Consider the following 10,599-nt stretch of genomic DNA (forward strand, 5'->3'; position numbering starts at 1 on the left):
GCCATTTGATCCATGGTTCATTGAACGAGGGAATTTTTTAAGCAGACAAGTAAAAAAAATCGATCCTACTTGGATGAAAAAGTGCAAAGGCAAGCCCTGAAGCAGAAGCATAAGGCAGTAGATACGTAAGCAACTTCGTTTTCATATTGCTTTAGAGTGTTAAAAAAGATTATATTAAACAACACGTAAGCAATTACTTTTACATCTGTGAACTGTAGGATATTAAGAATTCAAAGGTAAGTGGTGTCTAGACACACAAATGTTACCCAGTTGGTATTTCGTGAAAAGAGCCTCATCCAAATTGGCACTTGTTTGTCTATAGTGGCACTCAAACAAAAGCAACATGGACAGATGGGTAAAATCCTTACCTCTGGAGCATTTAGTCAAATGGATACCATGTCTGACTGGTCGTGGAAACTGCAACATTTGGGGTTAGAGAGTTTGTGAAATCTGTTTTTTTTTGGACATATGCCCCAGAAATAAAAACATTATTAAACCAAATCAAATTAGATTAGGAGATAACCACTCAGAGAGAGATAATGCTTTCATCTGAGAAAAGATCTCTGATTGGCAATGCAAAAATCCCTCATAGGGTCGTAACACATTGTCAGAGTGCAGCGATTACGAGCAGAGTGATACATAGACCAACACATTGTCTATGCCTATCCGTGTGATTATACCACTGGCAGAAAAATATTGTGTGAAGATAGTAGCAAATGATGAAGGAAACTGCTCAAGGTACAGTGTTCCACCGTAATATTAGTTTAAACGAATGTGCACACCCTGAACACCCACTCACAGAGAGGCAGTGACAATTAATGCAGGAAGTAAAATACTTAGACTATCTTCCCCATCTCCCATCATCCAAGATAGAAAGAGCCTACATTTACTTGTTACATTTGAGTCATTTAACAGACACTCTTATCCAGAGCGACTTACAGTTAGTACATTCATCTTAAGATAGCTAGGTGGGACAACAACATATCTGTTATAGTAAGTACATTTTTCCTCAGTAAAGTAGCTATCAGCAAAGTCAGAGCTAGTATCCTAGAATCCTTTATACTTTTGTGATTCCCCCCCCCAAAATACTTGAGGGGGAGACGAACACAATTACACTTTTTAAACCGTGACAAGTCAACACAAGGAAAGGTTTTGGAAATGTGCGAATCACAGTTCTGCATTGTTGGCAAAGTCTATAATCAACTGTGGAAGAATTAGGCAGAAACATATAAACACTGTCCTCTCTGCCAATATGATGAGAAAAAGACAGGATCCTTCTCCAATTCATTCATGCTGAAGAAGAAATCAGTATTATGGAAATGTAAAATCTATTGCCTGAATCTCCCTTAATAGCCAAAAGCTACAGTGGCTACTGAGCTGGAAGAGATGTGTCTCTCATGGGAAAGGGCACAATCTGTGGCCTTAGACAGACTCATGGCAGAACATTGCTGTGGTCTTATGGGACAGAAGACAAAAATAGAAAGAATTCTACCGTTTTTTCCCTCCAAAGATGAATCTCTTTTGACACATTGAATCATTCAGAACTAGGGTTGTTCGACATGAAATGGGGCAAACAGCTGTGGTTTTTCTTCTACATTTGTCAGAATTTGAGACCCTTTGAGGATTTCGAGCTATCTGCGATATTTGCGATTTTACAACAACAAAGAAGTAACTGTAAACAATGAACACAGTAGTTTTATTTTTCTCGGATATCATTGCATGTGCGATAGAACAGCAGCATACTGTATGTAGTGCAATTTATTTTCCCTTGATGTGTGATGTGCCTCACCTCTGATTCATCAACTAAACCAGAACAATAAACAAGGCTGTGCGGATTCTATATTTTACCCTTGTGCAGTCTTAACATTCTCTATACTCCCTTTGTCCTAAGGGTCAAAAATATCCCTCTTCACAATGCAGAAAGACGTTTAATCAGTGGACACCGCTCGTTTTTAATGCAACACACCTGCCATAATTGTTATCTTTACTAAAGTAGAGGTTTATTATTATTATTGCTAGGTACTGCATAGATGTAAACATACATTTTTTTGCAAGAGATAGCACTGGTAAAGTCTAAGAAAGTAGCAGAAATGTGCAGAAAGTAGTTTTGAATGCATTTTATTGAAGGGAAACAATAACAGTCTTGAACCTTTTTGACAACATGGTGATATATTCTTATATACCGTACAATGAGGAATTCAACTACAAAATACATCTACAACAAAAATATATACTTCTCACATTTTTTGGAACCATTGCCCCCAACCACACGGTGTATAAACAACAATAAATACGAATAAAATAAGATAATAGACACAAAACAAAACACGTGAAGAACATAAATCAATCAACTCTAATTAGCACATGTAGGACAGTATGCAAGTGTGTGTGTGCATGGACTTTGCAGATGTATTTCTCACATGTGCAGCACATAGTATTTGTTTTACAGTCCTTCTTTGGGGGGCAGAATTGGCATCTCCTCCTCTTGCCTGCCCCAGCTGCAGCCTCAGGTGGGTCAAACTGCACCATGAGAGCAGACACCACTTTGATTGGGTAGATTGTATTGTAATAAACATTAGCGGGGCAATTATGAGGAACGCTGTTCACTGTGGGCTTCCACAGCAGTCTGGGCTCGCTCAAGTATTTTCATTTGCATCACTTTCCCTGACACACAATAGTGATGGTGACTCAAGCATAGAGTACAGTATGGCTCTTTTTTAGGGAAATGACTCATGTACACAGTTCATTGAGCTGATAATGTGCATTTGTCCCCAACTTGCACATGATTCCGATATTATAGCTAAGAGTTAGAGTTAGAAACAAGTTTGTCCAAGTCAGACAATCAATATATAACTATTCACAAAGATATCAATGTCAAGTTAATGATCTTGATACAGGTGAGTTATTAATATTCCGTTCTGCTTTGTTGGTAAGTATATTTCTCATATTGAATGAATATCTCAATTCTGTATGGTTTTTTTCTTAAAGGACCAGTGCAGTCGAAAAATTTTTTTTCCCTGTGTTTTGAATCATATTGTACAAGAGCTGATGAAACTAACACTGTAAAAGTGTGAACAAATTTGTTCAGTGTTTTTCCCTGATAGTTAATGGTTGAAAATACGATCTACACAGGATCATCAGCTTTGCAAGGCGGGAGTTTCTCATTTCTGTGGTGGCATCACCATGTGGTAAATTGGTTTATAGACCAATAACAAAGAGGGCTCCAAACCTCTGCCAATAAGAGCTCATTTTCAGTTTTCCCCTCCCCATTCAGACCGTTCAAAGACAATTCTTGCTTGAGAAATAGTTTTTTTGCTAAACAGCTATTTTTGCCCATTTTAATGGTAAGGTACTTCGTTGTTACTCAGAAATTATTTGATATTAATATACACTGCTCAAAACAATTAAGGGAACACTAAAATAACACATCCTAGATCTGAATGAATGAAATATTCTTATTAAATACTTTTTTATTTACATAGTTGAATGTGCTGACAACAAAATCACACAAAAATTATCAATGGAAATCAAATTTATCAACCCATGGAGGTCTGGATTTGGAGTTACACTCAAAATTAAAGTGGAAAACCATACTACAGGCTGATACAACTTTGATGTAATGTCCTTAAAACAAGTCAAAATGAGGCTCAGTTGTGTGTGTGGCCTCCACGTGCCTGTATGACCTCCCTACAACGCCTGGGCATGCTCCTGATGAGGTGGCGGATGGTCTCCTGAGGGATCACCTCCCAGACCTGGACTAAAGCATCAGCCAACTCCTGGACAGTCTGTGGTGCAATGTGGCGTTGGTTGATGGAGCGAGACATGATGTCCCAGATGTGCTCAATTGGATTCTGGTCTGGGGAACGGGCGGGCCAGTCCATAGCATCAATGCCTTCCTCTTGCAGGAACTGCTGACACACTCCAGCCACATGAGGTCTAGCATTGTCTTGCATTAGGAGGAGCCCAGGGCCAACCGCACCAGCATATGGTCTCACAAGGGGTCTGAGGATCTCATCTCGGTACCTAATGGCAGTCAGGCTACCTCTGGCGAGCACATGGAGGGCTGTGCGGCCCCCCAAAGAAATGTCACCCCACACCATGACTGACCCACCGCCAAACCGGTCATGCTGGAGGATGTTGCAGGCAGCAGAACGTTCTCCACGGCATCTCCAGACTCTGTCACGTCTGTCACATGTGCGTGTGAACCTGCTTTCATCTGTGAAGAGCACAGTGGCGAATTTGCCAATCTTGGTGTTCTCTGGCAAATGCCAAACGTCCTGCACGGTGTTGGGCTGTAAGCACAACCCCCACCTGTGGACGTCGGGCCCTCATACCACCCTCATGGAGTCTGTTTCTGACCGTTTGAGCAGACACATGCACATTTTTGGCCTGCTGGAGGTCATTTTGCAGGGCTCTGGCAGTGCTCCTCCTGCTCCTCCTTGCACAAAGGCGGAGGTAGCGGTCCTGCTGCTGGGTTGTTGCCCTCCTACGGCCTCCTCCACGTCTCCTGATGTACTGGCCTGTCTCCTGGAAGCGCCTCCATGCTCTGGACACTACGCTGACAGACACAGCAAACCTTCTTGCCACAGCTCACATTGATGTGCCATCCTGGATGAGCTGCACTACCTGAGCCACTTGTGTGGGTTGTAGACTCCGTCTCATGCTACCACTAGAGTGAAAGCACCGGCAGCATTCAAAGTGACCAAAACATCAGCCAGGAAGCATAGGAACTGAGAAGTGGTTTGTGGTCACCACCTGCAGAACCACTCCTTTATTGGGGGTGTCTTGCTAATTGCCTATAATTTACACCTTTTGTCTATTCCATTTGCACAACTGCATGTGAAATTTATTGTCAATCAGTGTTGCTTCCTAAGTGGACAGTTTGATTTCACAGAAGTGTGATTGACTTGGAGTTACATTGTGTTGTTTAAGTGTTCCCTTAATTTTTTTGAGCAGTGTATAAATGGCTGCTTTAGGCCTTTATTCTATTAATCTAATTTTGCCAAGTCCCGGTGGGTTAGTCAGGTGTTAAAACAGCATATTTGAAACACAGGTAAAATGAGATACAAACTGCAATTAGACATAGACCCCCCCCCCCCCCCAAAAAAACTACCATTTCCCACAGACTTCCTAATTTGAAGGTAAGGTGTGTGAATACATTCCTACTACATACTCTTTCTCATTCGCTGCACTTTGCTTCCTGTTACTGTGGTAGGCCTACGCAGTGTTAACACAATTTAATTGGGATTAAATCATCATTCAGAAAATCTTACACTCCCATTAATAGCAACTTGCAGTGTAAACTGCCCCATCACCCCCAAAGAGAACATTGTATCCTCTTGATTAGTAATGTTAGCTTCTAATTTTCAGTGTAAAAACTCAAAAGACACTATGAAAGCTTAATCAAAGTTTTATTCTTCCCAGAGAGTCATTACAGCTGCATTAGTCAAAGACTTTGTTCACACTAGCACTGATATATAACCCGTTCTCCTATGCAGAGTCTCCTCCTACACATCTGAGCAGCCAATGCATCTCTGTTGCTAGACAGAACCTTAGTGATATCTGTTCTTCCTCACTTCCTCTGACCTGACCTCTATCCCAAAGTGCTAACTCCTCCCCAACTCAAGTCTGTCATGGTGATTGGTACCAGACTGTCTCTTCTCCTCCCAGAGGATCCCTCCCATAGGATCCCTGATGGCTAACAATAACATATCCTGACATGATGTAAATGTTTTACATTACCCTCTCTCCCTCAGTGACATGAATACGTATATTTCATATTCTCAGAACCCAACAGTAATAAATGCCTCGATACGCAGTTACGTAGCGGTTGAGGTTGGGAGTTCATGAAGTCATTAAATGCTTTTCTAATTATTATTGATTGCGAGTGAGAGAATCAATGCAAATCTAGAGCCACGGAGGAGCCAAGACAGGAATGAATGATGGGGCCCCTTAAACGCAGAGAGAAAATGAAAACACAAACTGAAGGATATCTGGGAAATGGGTGAGATGTTTGTGTGTGCGAGTATTGTCCATTTTCTGATTATCTGCTCTCTTCTTATCTCAGAGAGAATAATATCTGCATCAGGAGCAAATTGAAAAAGTCATGATGTATGCTTGTTTTTCTCTCAACTATTTTCTCCGAGATGGAGAAAAGGGATTGTCTTTGGCGAAGAGGAAAACAAGCAAGCAAAATGAAGGATTCTGTTATAAAAAAGTATATTTCTTTCTGTTACCTTTCACCACAGTTGTTCCCAAAGTTGGTTGTATGAACTTTTAAATCATGTTGCCTTGAGCATTGTCTGGAATCTGGATAGTGACGTGGAGGAATGGCCTTGGAAACAATGTTAACCTAAAACCACAAAAGCTACCGTCTCTTTAATATGCTACAATGGGACAGTGATTACGCCAAATTTTGTAGGAGCTATATGGGCACATACAGTATAAAGTTAATGTATCATGTTTATATTTGCATGCCTATTTACATACAGCATATAAATCAAATCAATTTGTATTTTTTATTTGTCACATACACACATGGTTAGCAGATGTTAATGCGAGTGTTGCGAAATGCTTGTGCTTCTAGTTCCGACAATGCAGTAATAACCAATGAGTAATCTAACCTAACAATTTCTCAACAACTACCTTATACACACAAGTGTAAAGGCATGAAGAAAATGTAAATACAAATATATGAATGAGTGAATGGTACAGAACGGCATAGACAAAATGCAGTAGATGGTATAAAGTACAGTATATACATATGAGATGAGTAATGTAGGGTATGTAAACATATAAAAGTGGCATTGTTTAAAGTGCCTAGTGATACATGTATTACATAAAGATGACAAGATGCAGTAGAAGGTATAGAGTACAGTATATACATATGAGATGAGTAATGTAGTGTATGTAAACATTATATTAAGTGGCATTGTTTAAAGTGGCTAGTGAAACATTTTTTACATCAATTTTTCCATTATTAAAGTGGCTGGAGTTGAGTCAGTATGTTGGCAGCAGCCACTCAATGTTAGTGGTGGCTGTTTAACAGTGATGACCTTGAGATAGAAGCTGTTTTTCAGTCTCTCGGTCCCTGCTTTGATGCACCTGTACTGACCTCGCCTTCTGGATGATAGCAGTGGCTCGGGTGGTTGTTGTCCTTGATGATCTTTATGGCCTTCCTGTGACATCGTGTGGTGTAGGTATCCAGGAGGGCAGGTAGTTCGCCTCCGGTGATGCGTTGTGCAGACCTCACCACCCTCTGGAGAGCCTTACGGTTGTGGGTGGAGCAGTTGCCGTACCAGGCGGTGATACAGCCCGACAGGATGCTATCGATTGTGCATCTGTAAAAGTTTGTGAGTGCTTTTGGTGACAAGCCAAATTTCTTCAGCCTCCTGAGGTTGAAGAGGCGCTGCTGCGCCTTTTTCACCACGCTGTCTGTGTGGGTGGACCAATTCAGTTTGTCCGTGATGTGTACACCGAGGAACTTAACTTACTACCCTCTCCACTACTGTCCCGTCGATGTGGATAGGGGGGTGCTCCCTCTGCTGTTTCCTGAAGTCCACGATCATCTCCTTTGTTTTGTTGACGTTGAGTGTGAGGTTATTTTCCTGGCACCACACTCCGAGGGCCCTCACCTCCTCCCTGTAGGCCGTCTCGTCGTTGTTGGTAATCAAGCCTACCACTGTAGTGTCGTCTGCAAACTTGATGATTGATTTGGAGGCGTGCATGGCCACGTAGTCGTGGGTGAACAGGGAGTACAGGAGAGGGCTCAGAATGCACCCTTGTGGGGCCCCAGTGTTGAGGATCAGCGGGGTGGAGATGTTACCTACCCTCGCCACCTGGGGGCGCCCCGTCAGGAAGTCCAGTACCCAGGGTCTCGAGCTTGATGACGAGTTTGGAGGGTACTCTATATGGTATGTTCACCTGAAAGATATGAACGTTAAGTGACATTTAACATTGCCCCACATTTACCTATTAAGTACAGCTTGCAAATGATAACGCATCAAGAGCTGCATCTGAGATGTCCTTGCTACAGGAGTCTATTCCAAAAACTGTCCTCACTTCTGAAAAAGTCCATCAGAATGTCACAATTAACTGGAGCAAACGTATCAATCTGTGACTGTGACAGAGAGTCAATGAAACTCATTAGTTGGAAGCATCAGAGGTGAACCTAATTTTATATTTGACAAAAGCTGCTGTGTGTGTGTGTGTGTGTGTGTGTGTGTGTGTGTGTGTGTGTGTGTGTGTGTGTGTGTGTGTGTGTGTGTGTGTGTGTGTGTGTGTGTGTGTGTGTGTGTGTGTGAGAGAGATGTGTACACGTGTTCATGTCAAAAAGAAACAGCACCAGTATTATTCAAATCAGTATTGGCATTTAAACAGTGAGGATGATAAGACCACTTGCTTTGACATTTTAATATTAGTTTTAATATACTGAGTATTCTGCTCAGTATCCTTCTATGAATCCTCCCTGATCTATCTGTGCTGACAACCTTCCTACATACCAAGATTTTTCACTGAGCTGAATTGTAACAACTCTCCATAGGAAGTGGGAGGATGTTGGAAGTCTCTATGCCAGTAAAGATCTCATCTCATATTTCATTAAAGCCTTGGAGACAGTAGTCTTAAACTGTCATGGAGCAAGCCGGTGTGGTGTCCATTTCAATATGCCCAGGAAATCCGTTTCCTCTGTGGGCTAAGAGCACATGCTCACAGACAGTTGACTGTAATCCACTCGCCATCTCCTGTGATTGATTGTTTGCACACAGAGAAAAACAGCTAGCTCCTCTGAGTCAGGGGAAGGGTATAGGGCACATTAACCTGAAATTGGAAAATAATTACAAAGTGGAACATCTCTATAGATTCCAATAAAATTAGGAGGGGAGGCTGTTATTTTATACAATTTGAAATGTATCAGTACAACTTCTAAGTTAGGCTACGGTTTAGTGAAGTTATCATAAAAACACACAGAATTATTGTCACCCTTGATAAAGATGAGCAAAAAAGGCTGTAGACAAACAATAATAGGCAAAAGAAAACAAGTGTGTCTCGTGTACGTTGCAATAAACTTCGGTGAACTATTTACAAGAATACAAAATAATACTACTAAAACAGGCTAGTTGGATCCCCCTCCTAGAACAGGAGGCTGGTGGCACCTTAATTGGGGAGAGCGTGCTCCTGTTAATGACTGGAGTGGAATAGGTGGAATGGTATCAAATACATCAAACATACAGTTTATTACACAATCATGCAAATCTCGATTATTTCTCTTTGAAATACATTTTGCTAATAATGACCATTTGAAACAGGATAGTATTTTTTAATCATTTTTTCATGAGTTTGGAAAAAAGGAAGTGACCTTATTCATGGCCTGTCTCTGACCCAGAACTGATCCTGCTGCTGTCTGGCGCACTTAAGCACTGTCACACTACACAGGGGGCACCCGCTCTCCCCATATTGACAACCATTATAGCAGGCGGAAGCTGAGAAGGACACTGGTTTTGCAATGCATATTCAGGTGTAACATTACAATAACACAGTCGAGGACTCCCTTCCTGCATGATCCAAGGACAAAATCGTATTTCCTGTCTTGGTTGTGAGGCAATCAACCAACCAGAAGCGCAACGCCTTGAGTTTTGCTCACTGGGGGGAACGTAAATGTTTCATTCAAGTGTTAGTTCTCACCAAATATCAAGGCATAATCAAAGGCTTGATTGGTGATTTCCTAACATTGGATTGATAAAATAAAATAGTAAAATAGACCATGTAGCTTTGCGCAGTCATGTCCCGTGGAACAAGTATAAAAGTACATTTCCATACAAAGAGCCAACTCAAATAGCCATGGAGGGAAATATGCTTTATTTACCCATAAAGCATCAGTGAGCATTGGCTGGAAGAACCAAAAGCAAACAACGCTAAGACAACAATCAAATAACTTTCATCATGTTCATAATGATGGAGTGGTGCAGTGTTTGAAATGCTGGTTGTGGTATGTCTTTACACAGTCCTCTATCAAAACAGTTCCGTGCTCCAGTCAATAGTTTGAAATGATTTATATTGTCTTCCACACTGCTGTGTAATTTAAGCGATGCTGGAATTTTTCTGCGCTGCAGCCCCGCTAGGAAACATCAATAGGTTTCTTCCAGATATCAATGGATGACCTGTATCTACACTGCTCTATCTCTCGCAATGAAATCCAACAGGTATCAGGCAGACAACCTCACTTTGGGATGCTAACTAAACTATGCAACTCTTGCTACATATTTCACATCAATACCCCCATTATGTCCACAATCGCAACATGGAATGCATGTACCTTTATTACGGTTCTCAAAATTCACATAAACACCAAACTTTTTTACATTACACTTAATTAACCAAAACAGCATATTTTCACAATCCTATAGAATCATTTTTTGTTGTTGATAAGATTACCTTGTCAGCCTGTACACTCCTAAATGTCATCTGAAATGTTATATAATTAACAAATTATAGTTGTTTGGAGGTTGTGTGCTCTATCCATGGCAGATTGTGCCAGAAGGAGATACAGTTCAGACTAGATGACATGTCACAATATCCTCCTTTGTCAGTGAAATACAGAAA

The sequence above is a fragment of the Salvelinus fontinalis genome, chromosome 41 (genome assembly GCF_029448725.1).
Source record: "Salvelinus fontinalis isolate EN_2023a chromosome 41, ASM2944872v1, whole genome shotgun sequence".
Taxonomy (NCBI): Eukaryota; Metazoa; Chordata; class Actinopteri; order Salmoniformes; family Salmonidae; genus Salvelinus; species Salvelinus fontinalis.